Below are 14122 nucleotides of genomic sequence, written 5' to 3'. Positions count from 1 at the left end.
GTGAAGATTTTCTATTAGGTGTTGCAGTTCACGTGGTGTCTCTGACAACGACTCCTTTCTTGCATTGTGGCTTGATGGCAGCCAGAGACCATCCATAACTCATGTTCCTACCACACTTGATTGAGAGAATATGGGGGGAGTTCCATTTGGCCCATGGCTGGTAGTTTCCTACACCTCGGATCTGCAACATGATGGATAATGGGGGAGAAGGCTCTTCTTTTCCAGTGGCAGAGTGGGAAGACACTGGGATCTATCCTGCCTGATCATGGCCCCTCCTCTTGAAAGTTAAAAAAGATGATAGTGAGATTGTCAACAATTCAGGCCTCAGGAATCCCCTCTCCATTTCTCTGTAGGCCTCGAGCTTCCCCCAACATGTTTGTCTGCGGTTGAATTCCATGTGGGTATTGTTTGGCTGAGTATGGCCCCGTTACCAGGCCGGTATATCTTGCGGGTTATATACCACACAGGCGGTCATCTTGTTCAGGCCAAGACCATGAGCACATTGGGGGTTCTCCTGATCTAGCCTGTGTGGACTTCAGGATGAGTCCGATCCAGCCATCAGCAATGTTATGGAGCACCTGGCTTCCTGGGCCCTCTGTGGCACTGGCACGGGCCTCGCCTAGGCCGCTTCTGCAGTCGTGATGGAAAAGCCCCTGGCCTGGGTGCCCCACCCCATCCCTCAGTTCTGTAGGCTGAGACCCCAGGTTCCTCCCACCTCATTGGCTGGGAGCAGGTCACATGCCCATGAATGAACCAATCCCTGGAGCCAGCGAGTGGAGCCATGGAGATTGGCAGAGGTTGTTAGGACCTCTATTGTAATGACTTTTCTAATGGCCATGGTGGCAAGATCTTCTGGGATGCATCTGTTAATAAAACGAATATTAATTTCTGATAGTAAATTCGTCCAAGGTGCTGGCTTAGCACCTAGCACCTCAGTCCCAGCACAGTGCTACTGTACTTCTCTGCAGAGACAATGGCTGGAAATGAACTAGGTGGATGGAAACTCGCCTGGAGTGCACAAGGGGAGGGTGTGTGTGTGTAGGGCGTTGGGAATAATAGCTCTGGCCAAGCTGTACCTCCAATTTACCTAGGTTCAAAAAGGTGAGGGGAATCCATGGTGTTTCAGCATCCATCATTTTCCAGATGAAGAACATACCTTTGCATGGAGTTTGGCAAGACTCGTTCCAAGTGTTCTCTAGCTGGTGTGGAAGTTGGGGAGAGCAGCGCCCTCCATCCGCTAGGATCTGTGTGAGAGGCTGGGTGCTCTCAAGAAGGTGTCTGGCTTTCGCAGGGCTCACTGTGAAAGTTTGCACACAGGACTGACGAGGACGGTTCACGGTTTTGCTCTGAGGGTGGAGTCTTGGAAGAATGTGGTGCCCGGTGTGATCCTGGGCAGAGGACAGACCTGGAGTCCACTGTAGAGCTACTTCGTGGGAGTGGTTGTGATCTACAGCATCCGCTTCATGAGATGTCTGTCCTTTATTGAGTTCTGGGTGTGCCTTCTGCAACTTTGTCCTAATGGCTGGGATTTCCAAGGGGTGGGATTTTTTGGCGTCACTGTAAGAGTTAGTCCAATGGGAGTGGGCAAGTCCCCTTCCGCTCCTGAGAAGTGAGTCTTTAGCCGTTGGAGAGTGTGTTACAAGCCTAAAGGCCAATGGTAAGGTGGTTACAGTGGTCAGCAGGCTGTTGTTATTGATGATTTTTATGGGTGAATTCTGTAGGATGAGATGTTAGATCTCATGGTTAGGGATCCTCATTAAGTGCCCATAAAGGGTTCATAATCTATATCTTTTTATTACTTCTAATAACCCTCCTTGTACTTGGTATTCCAGTGAGCATTACATTACAATGTTGCCTGCATTTTACCCGTGTGTTTATGCAGATTTGAGAGAGGAAAATGTTGTCAGTGCTTCCACAAATTGTACACTGGAACAGCCAAATAATAAAATTTCATTTTTGACACAAAGTAGGAAATACCCTGCTATGATTCCTAGTTTAAAGCAGGGGGAGGGGGCCCTCTTTCAGCACTGGTAATGCGGACTATAGTCCTTCCTAGGGAACATTATCAGATTCTATTGGAAACTTGGTCTTTGCTATTGTGGAAGAATCAGGAGTCGACCAATTATTTGTCTCCTGTTTCATTTTCCAGGAACAGGTCCACAATATTTGGATTCACACTGCTACCATAATGAAATCATCCCAACTTTGGCAGCAGCTCACCCTTCTCTGCCAAGGGTTTGTTTGAGCCAAGACAATAGTGAATTCTGGGTGACTGGGAGACCCTGGAATCAGTATGCTGTCGGTAGGGAGTTATTGTGATCTTAAATTCTAAACGAGCTCCTGACACCCAGATGAAATGCATTTCAGATTTAGAAACTTCAGATAGAAATTTTGGGTCCATGATGACAACTGAAGAAAATGTGTCATCCTTAAACCTAACCTTAACCCCTAACTTTAACACTGAAACCTAACCTGACCTTAAAGCCCAATCTGGAGCCCTCAATCCCAAACCTAAAATTGAACCCAAAGCCTGGACTCTGAACCTGAACCCTGCACCCAAGCCCTGAATCACGAACCCAAACCCTAAACCAGAACTCTGAGGCATAAATCTGAACCCAAATCCCAGCATGAATCCAAACCCCAAATTTGACCTCCAACTTTATCCCAGAAGCCCTGAGTCTTAAACTCTAAATCATAAATCTAAAGCCCTAAACTCTAACTGTTCCCTTGCCCCCTCACTGTAAATCCTCACCCTGACCCTAAACTCAAACCCTGATCTAGAACTGACTAAACCTGAACCTGAACCCAGACCCAAACCCTTCACCACACTGTTTATGCATTCACCACTGATGGATATTTGCAGCTTCTACCTTTCGGCTCTCGTGAACACTGTTTGGGTCGGGGGCTAGGGTTAGGCTCTTGGATTGGGGTCAGGGCCAGGCTTGATAGCAAGTTGAGGTCAGAGTGTGGGTCTGGTCAGGGCCAGGGTCATGTTCGGTGCCGCCATTTGGGTCAGGGACTGTTGTCATTCCACACTGTTTCCAACTCATTGCTCCTCAGCTATTTTTGGAGAAGTCGGGGCATAGTGGGCTCCATGTGGCTGCAGTTTCCAGAATGAAATGGCTTCAGCGGGACCCGGGGAGGGAGCAAGTGCTTCCTTTGAAGGGTGAGTTCCCCAGTCCTGCACTTCCCTCCACCGCCTGCAGAGGGCGCAGGACCCCAGCTCCCGCCCTGAGCCCGACCCGCGCAGCCGCAGCTGGGACGGGTGCCAGCCTCCTCAGGACCCGCCGAGGAGTCTTCTGGAGGTCGTGGGGCCGCTCCCATGCTGACAGGACCCGCTGTGGAGGACGCGGGGCCGCGTCCCACGACAGCCCTTCAGCCCCCTCAGGACCCGCGCGGCAGGAGAAGGTGAGCAGAAGCCGCCGGAGCGGGGACAGCCGAGGCGGCTTGTGGTCTCAGGACCCCCGGAGGAAGGGCGCGCTGTGTAGACCGCGGGGCTTCCGCGGTTTTGTGTGCGGCGCGGCGGCCTCCCGCGGGGTGAGCGCGGGGCTGTGGGGTCCCCCCTCTCCGGGCTCGGATGCGCCCCGGGTCCTGGGGCTCCTCAGACAGTCCGGCGCGGCCGCCCCCTCGGGGCTTGCGCTTCCCCCGCCCCGCCCGCCTCGGCCCCGCGCGTCCTTCCCGCGTCCACACCCGCCGCGGGGCCGGCCGGAGTCCGGGCGTTCGGAGCGACGGCGGACTGTGTAGCCCGCGGCGGGGACGGCGGGTGTTTCCGGAGCCCCGCGCGCCCCCTCCGTGTCCGTCGTCAGCGGCGCCGGCTGTGAGAGGACAGGCCTGTTCCTCTGGGGTCCGGGGCTTCCCGTGTCTCGATCTTTCGGACGCGGCGGCGGACGAGGCTGCTCCGAGGTTCCCTGCGCCGGTCGCTCCGGGCCACCGAGACGCCGTGGACTCGCGGACGCTGAGGGGTGAGTGTGTCCGCTCGAAGCCTCGCGCTGCGGCCCCGGCTCTGCGCGGCTCCGCGGGCGCGTCTGGATTCACACGTCACACATTCACACTTCGCGTCCGGCGAGCGGCGTCCGGGCAGCTACTCGCGTTCGCGGGCAGCGCCCAGAGCGCGGAGAGGACCGCGGCTTCACGTAGGAGGCGGCGGCCGGGAGCGGCGGGAAGGCAGTCCCGGGAGGACGACAGGCCGGGCTCCGGGGGACGGAGGGTTGACCGGCTGAGCTGCGGGGTCTGGGACGGACGGTCGCTCCCGGGACGGACGCCGAGCGCCAGCCGCTCCCTTCCCGCCGCCCCTCCGGCTCCCCAGCCGCTGTCCTGAGACCCGACCCGCTTCCTCACGGTTCTGACTGGGCTGCGGGGTCTCCGCGGGGGACCTGGGACCCCGAGTCCCGCCGCGTCTGCTGCGCCTGAGACTCGGCCACGATTCAGTCCTCCCGCGAGTCTCGGCTGGCCGTGGCCTCCTGTGCAAGGGCGAGTGGCCTGTCCACGCAGGTGTCGGGAAGCGTCGCGTCCTCTGCGATGACCTCAGATCTGCGGACCGTGTCGCCGCCGCACAGACACGCGTCATCCCCACACGCAGACCCCCCGCCGTCGCTTCCTAACTGCGTCTGCCGCGTCCCACGGGCTGCTTCGGGGCGTGTTACCACCAGACAGGGACACCGTCCCGCGGAACCCCCACGGAACCCCAGGTGAGGAAACCCTGACGACGCCGGCAGTGGCACCCAGACCGCAGGCCCATGTCAGCGGCGCGGCCTGCCGCACCGCCCGCAACGTCTTCTCTGCTTTCGGCTGTTTTCTCCTACCCATACCGCTTCCAGCACTTTCCACACTTGGGAACCGGATGGACTTGCGGAGCGCAGACGGCGCCGGGCCGAGCGCAGTTTCCATACGGCTCAGCCGCCGCGGCTGTCTTCAGTGTCCGTCCGCGCTGTGGCCTGCGTCTGTCCCTCACTCGCTTTCCACGGTGACAAATGTAAGAACACTGACCCCTTAAGACCCTTCAGGTGCGCAGTTCTTTGGCCGTCGCTGCGTCCCGCGGTTGCACCTCGTTCTCCAGAACGTTCTTGTTCTCCGTGAGGGAGTCCGCGCGCAGGAAACACCAGCTCCCGCCGACCAGTCCCCTCGGCCGCAGCCCCGTCCAGCTTTGTGTCCCGGACATATCCTCCGAGTGGGATCCTACAGCGCCCGTCCTCCCATGAGGGCTCATTTCACTCCGCGCAAGGACTTCCGGTTCCGGTGCTGTGGCCCGCGTCAGAAGCCCCTTAGCTCTTAAGGCTGAATCGTGTTTCGCGGTGCAGGGACGGCAGTTTGTCTGTCGTCTGTCGGGGGACACTTGGTGGCTTCCACCCTTCGGCTGCTGTGAGAAATGCTGCGCTGAATAAGGGTCCTTCTACTTTCAATTTGGTGGCATATAGGCTGCAGTGGAGTTCTGTGTTTAATATTTTAAGGAACCACCATAGTTTTTTCCCCACAAATGAGGCATTTTCCTTCATCCCTTGCATAGTTTCTGGGTTTTGTCTCTTGGGAACACCGCTGCTATGAATATTCCTGCACATTTCTGTTTGTTTGAACCCGTGTTGTCATATTGGGAGGATACATCTAGGAGTGCAATTGTTGAACCGTATGGTAGTTTTGCGTTGATCTCTTTGAGTAAATTACAAACTGTTTTATACCTAAACTGCACCATTTTTCACAAGCGAGGTTTAAGGGTTTCAGTTTCTCAACATCCTTTTATTATTTTTAGTTTTCTTGATCTTAGTGATTCTGTGTAAAAGGACATCCAACTGGTTTGAATCCTCATTTCCATAAAGACTAATGATGTTTGACATCTATTCATGTGCTTTTCACCATTTCTATGATTTCTTGATTTCTCTGGAGAAGGGCCTATCCAAGTCCTTTGTCCATTTTAAAAACAGGGTGTCTTATTGTTGAGTTGTAAAAGCTCTTTACATATTCAGGGCAACACAGCCCCCAGAATGGAAGGCACATTATTAGATAAATAATGTGCCTTCCATTCTGGGGGCTGTGTTTTCACTTTCTGGATAATATCTTCTGATGTACAAAGATTATTTATTTATTTACATTTCTTTTTTTAAGAGTGAGTGAGAGCATATGCAAGTAGACAGGGGCAGAGGGAGAAGGAATTAGAATCTTAAGCAGGACCCACACTCAGTGTGGAGCCTGACATGGGGCTCAATCTCATGATCCTGAGATCATGATGTGAGCCCAAATTAAGAGTCGGATGGTTAAGCAACTGAGCCGCCCAGGCATCCAGGACATATTTTTAATTTTGAAGATATTATTTTATCTATTTTTTTTCTTTCCCTTCTTAGGTTTTGGTGTCAGATCTAAAAGCATTGCTAAATCCAAGGTTATGAAGATTTATCCCCATTTGTTTCTTCTAGAGTTTATAATTTTACCTCATACATTTAAGCCTTTAACTTATTTTGAGTTATTTATTTTTTTTTTTAGATTTTATTTGACAGAGAGAGATCAAAAGTAGGCAGAGAGAGAGAGAGAGAGAGAGAAGCAGACTCCCCGTTGAGCAGAGAGCCTGACACAGGGCTCGATCCCATGATCCCAGGATCATGACCCAAGCCAAAGGCAAAGGCCTAACCCACTGAGCCACCCAGGTGCCCCTTGAGTTAATGTGTATATGTGGTGTGAGGTAAGGGTCCGGTTCCATTCCTTGGTACATGGGTAGCCAATTGTCTAGCACCCTTCATTGAAAAGACCATTCTGTCTCCCCATAATGTTGTCCACCCTTGTCAAAATTTAGAGGACCATAGATGAAGGGCTTTATTTCTGGGCTCTCAGTTAAATCTCACTGATTTCTATGCATACTTGAAAAAAGTTATTTTATTTATTCAAAAACTTTTGTAAATTTAGTTTCAGCCTGTATGCATACCTTTATGACTGTATCATAATGTTTTATTTACTGTTGCTTTGTATTAAGATTGAACTTTGGAAGTATGACCTTTCCCCCTGGATTTTCTTTTCCAAGATGGTTTTAGTTATCTTGTGGTTCCTTAAAATTCCATTTGACTGTTACGATTAGCTTGTGCATTTCTTCCCAAAGGTGAAATTTCTTGGGAGCACATTGAATTTCCACATCGCATTGTGTACTGTTGCTGTCTTATCAATAGTACATCTTTCCATCACCAGGGGGTGTCCTCAGATTGATTTAGGTTTCCCTTGCTTGCTTTCAGCAATGTTTTGTAACTTTCGGTGTACAAGACGTACACGCTGATTACATCTATTCTTTTTTTTTTTTTTTTTAAAGATTTTATTTATTTATTTGACACAGAGAGAGATCACAAGTAGGCAGAGAGGCAGGCAGAGAGAGAGGAGGAAGCAGGCTCCCTGTGGAGCAGAGAGCCTGATGCAGGGCTCGATCCCAGGACCCTGAGATCATGACCTGAGCCGAAGGCAGCGGCTTAATCCATTGAGCCACCCAGGCGCCCCTGATTACATCTATTCTTAAGTATTCAGTCTGTGTTGATCCCTAAAACAGAATTGTTTTCTCAAAGTCCGTTTTGGATGATTTATTGCTAGCGTATACAAATAAGAGAGATTTCTGTGTATTGATACTTAGTCTTGTAACTTTGCGGAATTAGGGAACTGGCTGTGATCATTTTTGTTGATTCTTAAGGAAGCTCTGTGTCTAAGATGCTGCCATCTCTGGTCTCTGAATAGACCTAGTTCTACTGTTTCCTTTCACATGTGGATTCCCTATTTCCTGCCTTATTATTCTGGGCAGAGCTTTCAGTACAATACTGAGCAATACTGAGTGGAAGCCAGCATGATGGACTTGTTTGCGATTTCAGAGTAGAGCTGTCAGTCCCCAAAATTGAGCGTGATGTTTGATTAGGGTTAGGGCTTAGGGTTAGGGTCTCCCTGTCCTCCGCTGTACAGAGCCCATTCTTCTCCAGTAACCAGAGTGATCTTTTCAGAACATAACCTTTGAGCCTCTCTGTGATCTGCTCCCCAGCTGCATGTCCTCTCCAGCCTCACCTCTCCCACCGTATACCCCCCTCCCCCGGGGGCCTCCCAAGTGTGTGGTCATCCCATATGTGCCTGGGCCTGACTCGAAGCCTTGACATTCTCTCTGCCCTCTGCCAGGAGCACTCTCATCTCCCCCTGCTTCATATCTGGCTTTTTCCCCCATTGGCTGGACCTGGATTTGCCCCCCGGTGACCTAACTTGTCTCTGCTGGGTGTGTGTGGCCTTGTCCCTTATTTAAATGTGCCCCACTTTCCCTGTGGGAGTGATTTACTAAGATGCCAGGTATGGGGCAGGCACAGGGAAGTAGCCTTAATGCCTGAGTGAAAAAATCAGTCTCAGGGCGCCTGGGTGGCTCAGTCATTAAGCATCTGCCCTAGGCTCAGGCCATGATCCTCGGGTCCTGGTATCGAACCCCACCATGTCAGGCTCCCTGCTCAGCGGGGAGCATGCTTCTCCCTCTCCCACTCCCCCAGCTTGGGTTCCCTCTCTAGCTGTCTCTCTCTCTGTCAAATAAATAAATAAAACCTTTAAAAAATCAGTCTCAGAGGGGCTTACCACCTTGCTGAAAATGGGGGACCTGCTGTCCCCACAGGCAGTCCCCTCAGAGAGACAAGACTTCCAACTTCTTGGGGGTGGGAGATGTAGACCTGGACCTGGAAGCTTCCACCCTCAGATTCACGGCTGCGGCCTAAGCAAGCCCCCTCTTCTTCCAGCGGTCCTCTTTCCCTTCCCTGCCATGGGCTGGACCTGGTTTCTGATCTGGGGGAGTTCGAGGGTGGCCCTTGGAATAGCAGTGGTTTACTGATGGACCTTGTCAGCAAGGGGCCCTGTAGCCTTCACGGGAGGACCCTATGGGGGTGGAGACAGCTTTGTGGGGGCCAGCGACTGCCCACTCTAAGCCAAGTGGGGCAGGAGGCCAGCCATGCTGATGCTAGCCAGTTTGTAGGCCATAGAAAGGAAGGCTGTGCGCAAAGGTGCTCCTCTCCTGGCAGGGGCTCGGCCAGGGGAGGGCACCTGCAGGGTTTACCTGGGAACTTGGCACACGGTACTGTTCCTGGCTCTAGCATGCTGACTGTGGGGTTGGTTTTCTGACTCTGAAGCCTCAGGCTCCCCTTTGCATGATGGGGTGCTGATGGCCCCCATCTCTAGGAGCAGAAGGTAGGGAGACCCCACGAGCAGACTTGCTTGGGACAGGCTGGGAGAGTGGCTGTTGCTTAAAGCAGCGCAGGACCTGCCCCTGTGAAGGAGGTGCACATGTCTGTGGGCCCCGCTCTGGGTTCCTGCCGCCAGCCTCTGACAGTGACCCTCCTCCCGCCTTGTCCCTTGTCCCTGTAGATAGGTGGTCTTCCTGGACCTATTCCTGCAGAGGGCACAGAAGCCCATCATGGTGGGACACAGGGTCACCTACTAGGTCTTCACTGACCAGCGGGCTGCCGGACCCGTGTGCTGTCCCCCCCCGGGAAGGCTGGAGGGTGGTGGTCCTCGAGGTCCCTGGCGCCCCGCACTGCAGGATGTCTATGCAGTGCATGGAGATGGTCAGCCGCCTCAATGAGCAGCGCTTCCTCCATGTGGTGGATGACCTGGTGTATGCGGATGTGGACAAGAAGTTCTGCGACCATGTGGGCGTGGAGATCCTGTCCCCCCTCTTTGGCACCCTGCACCCCAGTTTCCACTGGGTATCCGTTGAAGACTTCAACTACCAGCGCTGGCCACAGTCCCAGGCCCACATCCCCAGGGACCAGGGCAACATTTACTACACAGGGGCCTTTTTGGAGGGCTTGGTGGTGAAGGTTTACCGACTAGCCTTGGCCTGTCACCAGGTGATGGGGGTCGACCTGGCCAATGGGATTGAGGTTGTGTGGTGTTATGAGAGCCATTGAACAGGTACCTGCTGGACCACAAGCCCAGCTATCCCCGGAGGACTTGTGGGACCCGCAGCAGCTGGGCTGCCCTCCCCTCACCCCCCACCCCAACCCCCCCGGTTAAGAAGCTGCGATTTGGGCCATGCCCAAGAATCAGCAGGACATCCGGGACTCATGAGGGGCTGTCCTGTCTCCATCGGGAGTGCTGTCCTGAGCAGAGCTGTCAGAGCAGGTTCCTACTCCTGTCCCCTCGAGGGAGACTGGAGCCCAGCTCTGTGCACACGGGCATGTCCAGGGCCCCCAGCTGCACTCGCACACAGGAGGCCCGCCTGGGGACACAAGGTCTTCTCTTTGTGGCCACTACGTTCTGATAACTTCTGGGTCACTTCAGCTGTGAACGGCTCCAGTTTATGGCAGATGTTTTTCTTTTTTTTTTTTTTTTAAGATTATTTATTTATTTATTTGGCAGAGAGAGATCACAAGTCGGCAGAGAGAGAGAGAGAGAGAGGGAAGCAGGCTCCCTGCTGAGCAGAGAGCCCGATGCGGGACTCGATCCCAGGACCCTGAGATCATGACCTGAGCCGAAGGCAGCGGCTTAACCCACTGAGCCACCCAGGCGCCCTGGCAGATGTTTTTCTGTGTCCAGGCTGAGCAACCATCTTTAGAACAACTGAGGGAAAAGGTTTCCTCCCTGGTTCTAGACAGACACTGCCTGGGGGGTGGGAGTGGTCCTGCAGCAGCTGGGGAGCCAGGATGGCCTCTGGCCAAATCTTCCCTCCCAGTCTCTGCACCTTGCCAGGGCCATGGGGCTTCAGGGTGAGGGCTGTACAGAGCCACCTGTCAGATCCCCAGTCCCCTGACCACCAGAGGCCTTGGCCATGGCCAGTAGCTCAGCCTCCAGGAGCACGGAGCCCTCTGGGTTATGTATGGTTTCTGCCTTGGTTTTATTTTTTATTTTTTAATTAAATTTAATTTTTAAAATTTAAATTCTTTGCCAACATATAGTGTATCAGTAGATTTTAATGTGTTCATGATTCATCAGTTGCCTCTAACACCCAGTGCTCATCACAGCATGTGCCCTCCTTAATACCTGTCACCCAGCTACCCCATCCCTCCACCCTCTCCCTTCTGTCACCCTCAGTTTGGTTCGCAGAGTCCAGAGTCTCTTATGGTTTGTCTCCCTCTCTGATTTCTTCCTATTCAGTTTTCCCTCCCTTCCCCTATGGTCCTCCGCACTATTCCTTATGTTCCACATATGAGTGAAACCACGTGGTAATTGTCCTTCTCTGCTTGACTTATTTCATTCAGCATAATTCCCTCTAGTTCCATCCATGTCGATGCAAATGGTGGGTATTCATCCTCTCTGATGGCTGAGTAGTACTCCACTGTATATATGGATGACATCCTCTTTATCCATTGGTCTGTTAAAGGACATCTAGGCTCTTTCCACAGTTTGGCGACTGTGGCCATTGCTGCTATAAACATTGGGGTGCAGGTGGCCCTTCTTTTCACTACATCTGTATCACTGGGGTAAATATCTAGGCGTGCAATTGCTGGGTTGTAGGGTAGCTCTATTTTCAATTCATTGAGGAAGCTCCACACTGTTTTCCAGAGTGGCTGCGCCAACATGTGGATGAAGGTTCTCTTTTCCCCACAACCTCGCCAACACTTGTTGTTTCCTGTCTTGTTAATTTTAGCCATTCTAACTGGTGTGAGGTGGTATCTCATAGTTTTAATTTGTATTTCCCTCATGTTGAGGGCTGCTGAGCCCTTTTTTATATGTCTGTTGGCAATTTGGATATCTTCTTTTGGAGAAACTTCTGTTCTTGTCTTCTCCCTATCTCTTGATTGGATTATTTGTTCTGTGGGTGTTGAGTTTGATAAGTTCTCTCTAGATTTTGGATACAAGCCCTTTATCTGATATGTCATTTGAAAATATCTTCTCTCCTTCTTTTTGTTGTCTTTTGGTTTTGTTGACTGTTTCCTTTGCTGTGTAAAAGCTTGCTATCTTGATGAAATCCCAGCAGTTCGTTTTTTGCTTTTGTTTCCCTTGCCTTGGAGACGTGTATAGCAAGAAATTGCTGTGGCTGAGGTCAGAGAGGTTGCTGCCTGAGTTCTCCTCAAGGATTTGGATAGATTTCTGTCTTACCTTGAGGTCTTTCATCTATTTGGAGTCTATTTTTGTGTGCGGTGTAAGGAAATGGTCCAGTTTAATTCTTCTGCATGTGGCTGTCTTGTGTTCCCAGCACCATTTACTGAGGAGACTGTCTTTTTTACATTGGACATTCTTTTCTGCTTTGTTGAAGATTAGTTGACCATAAAGCTGAGGTCCATTTCTGGGTTCTCCATTCTGTTCCACTGATCTATGTCTGTTTTTGTGCTGATACCATACTGTCTTGATGATCACAGCTTTGTAATACAGCTTGTGGTCACCTGCCTTGGTTTTAAATGGCCATTTCTGTGCTGGTGCTTGTGAAATGTGGGCGCTCACTCAGTCTGGATGCACGTCCCATTGGGATTCCTCGGCGCCCACCGGTGGGCCTGCACTTGTGCCTTCATCTGCCTGCATGGCGTCTTAGCGAGCATTCACTGAGAGCCTGCTGTGAGCTCCAATAAGGTGCAGAGCGTGAGAGTGAGAATTAAGATACAGGATCCCTGCCCTCCTGGGACTTGCAGTGACCCCGTCCTCCTGACTCACCCCATCCTCCTGCCTCACTTCTTTCCTATTGTGCTGTAACTGATGTAGAACTGATACTGTTAAGCACGTTTCAGGGTCCAATTCAGTGGCAATAAGTACACTCACTGTTCTGCACCTGCCACCTCCATCCATCAACATCACTTCTTCATCATCCCAAGCTGAACCTCTACCCATGAGACCCTGAGTCCCCATTCTCCTCCCCAGCCCTGGCCCCCAGCAGCTCCTTCCACCTCTAGGAGTTGGAGTGCTCTCTGTCCCTCACTAGTGGGCTCCTCCAGTATCAGTCCTTTAGGGAATGGCTTATTTCATGGAGTGCAGTGGACTCAAGTTCTGTCCTCATGAGCCTGGACCTGACACACTTTTTCCCCATAGGAATGGCTCAGCCCTTTCCTGTCTAAGCTGAGCCTCCTCAATCCCCTCTGCTCCCCTCATTTTTCTCCTCAGCCTGAAGATGATCCCAACCACTCTGCAACTTTGAAGACCAATTCAGCCCAGATGCAGAAACATACCCCAGGGGTCTCGGCCTCACCTATCCCATCTGTCCTGTCCACACCAGGTTCCTGCACCCCCCCCCACCCCGACCAGCTGGCCACCTGCTCCTCTCACAGATGTCCCCATCTCAGGAGAGGGACACACCTAGTCCAGACCCTTGGATTCCTCTGTGACTTGTTGCTTTCCACCAACTCTCCCAGTAGTGAGGTGGCTACAGGAGGACATTCGGGGTCCAAACCATTTAAAGGCATATGAGAGTCTCTGCTGCCTAGGGCAATGGATAAGAGTTGGGGCAAATAGAAACCTAGCAGAATCACGGGAAGAAAGGCCGAGTGATGAGGAGCTTTAGGGAAGAAGGGCCTGGAAGCTCTGACCTATTCCCGAGCCCCCGGGAAACTGCATGCCTGGGTTGGGTGCCTGCTCAGGGCCGACCTGAGAAAGCCCTAGGCTCTGCCCTCTGGTGATCGTCAGACTCGGCAAGTAGGAAGTGAAGGCCAAGGCAGAGTGCTAAGAGGCCTGGCTGGTGCTGAAGGTGCATCCCGACACCCACACACCCAGAGCCACCCTCCCCATCTGCAAGAACTGGAAGGTTTTTTTTTTTACCAGAAGGAGGGCAGTTTCCAGATGTTTAAGGAAATCTCACCCCGTCGACAGTTGACCACTACATTCACAGACCAGACACTTCCATGGCCACACATGATGAGGGATACAGATTCGACAAAATCAGTTGAGAACTGTCACTAAGCCACAGCAGAACTGCAGTGAGAGGAGCAGCGGTGGTGAACCCTGGGGAGGGGCAGGACAGGGATTTGACTTGCTACATTGCACTGTCCACAATGTCCCAGATCCAAAGGCAGAGAGACGAGTGGTGGTGACATGGGAAAGGAATGTATTTCAGTGCAGCTGACACCAGAAAGCCGAGGACTGGCATGGTCTCAGGGCGCTGAAAACACTTCTGGGCTTTTATATGAGGAAAATCTAGGACAAAGGTCGGTGGGCAGGTGCAGGGGGTCAGTAAAGTTCTGGTCAATCATTGTCATGGGGACCACCATGCAGGGTCTTGCTG

The 14122-nt window shown here is 52.2% G+C and overlaps 1 pseudogene; it reads left to right on the top strand.

Moving 5' to 3' along the window:
* The first annotated feature begins 4840 nt into the window (after window positions 1-4840).
* LOC123951556 lies at window positions 4841-9990 on the top strand (annotated as a pseudogene).
* Window positions 9991-14122: the final 4132 nt, after the last annotated feature.

Source organism: Meles meles, chromosome 10, assembly GCF_922984935.1.
Source record: "Meles meles chromosome 10, mMelMel3.1 paternal haplotype, whole genome shotgun sequence".
NCBI classification, from domain to species: Eukaryota; Metazoa; Chordata; class Mammalia; order Carnivora; family Mustelidae; genus Meles; species Meles meles.
Note: the sequence above shows the minus strand (reverse complement) of the source record. Positions and strands in the feature narration are given on the sequence as shown.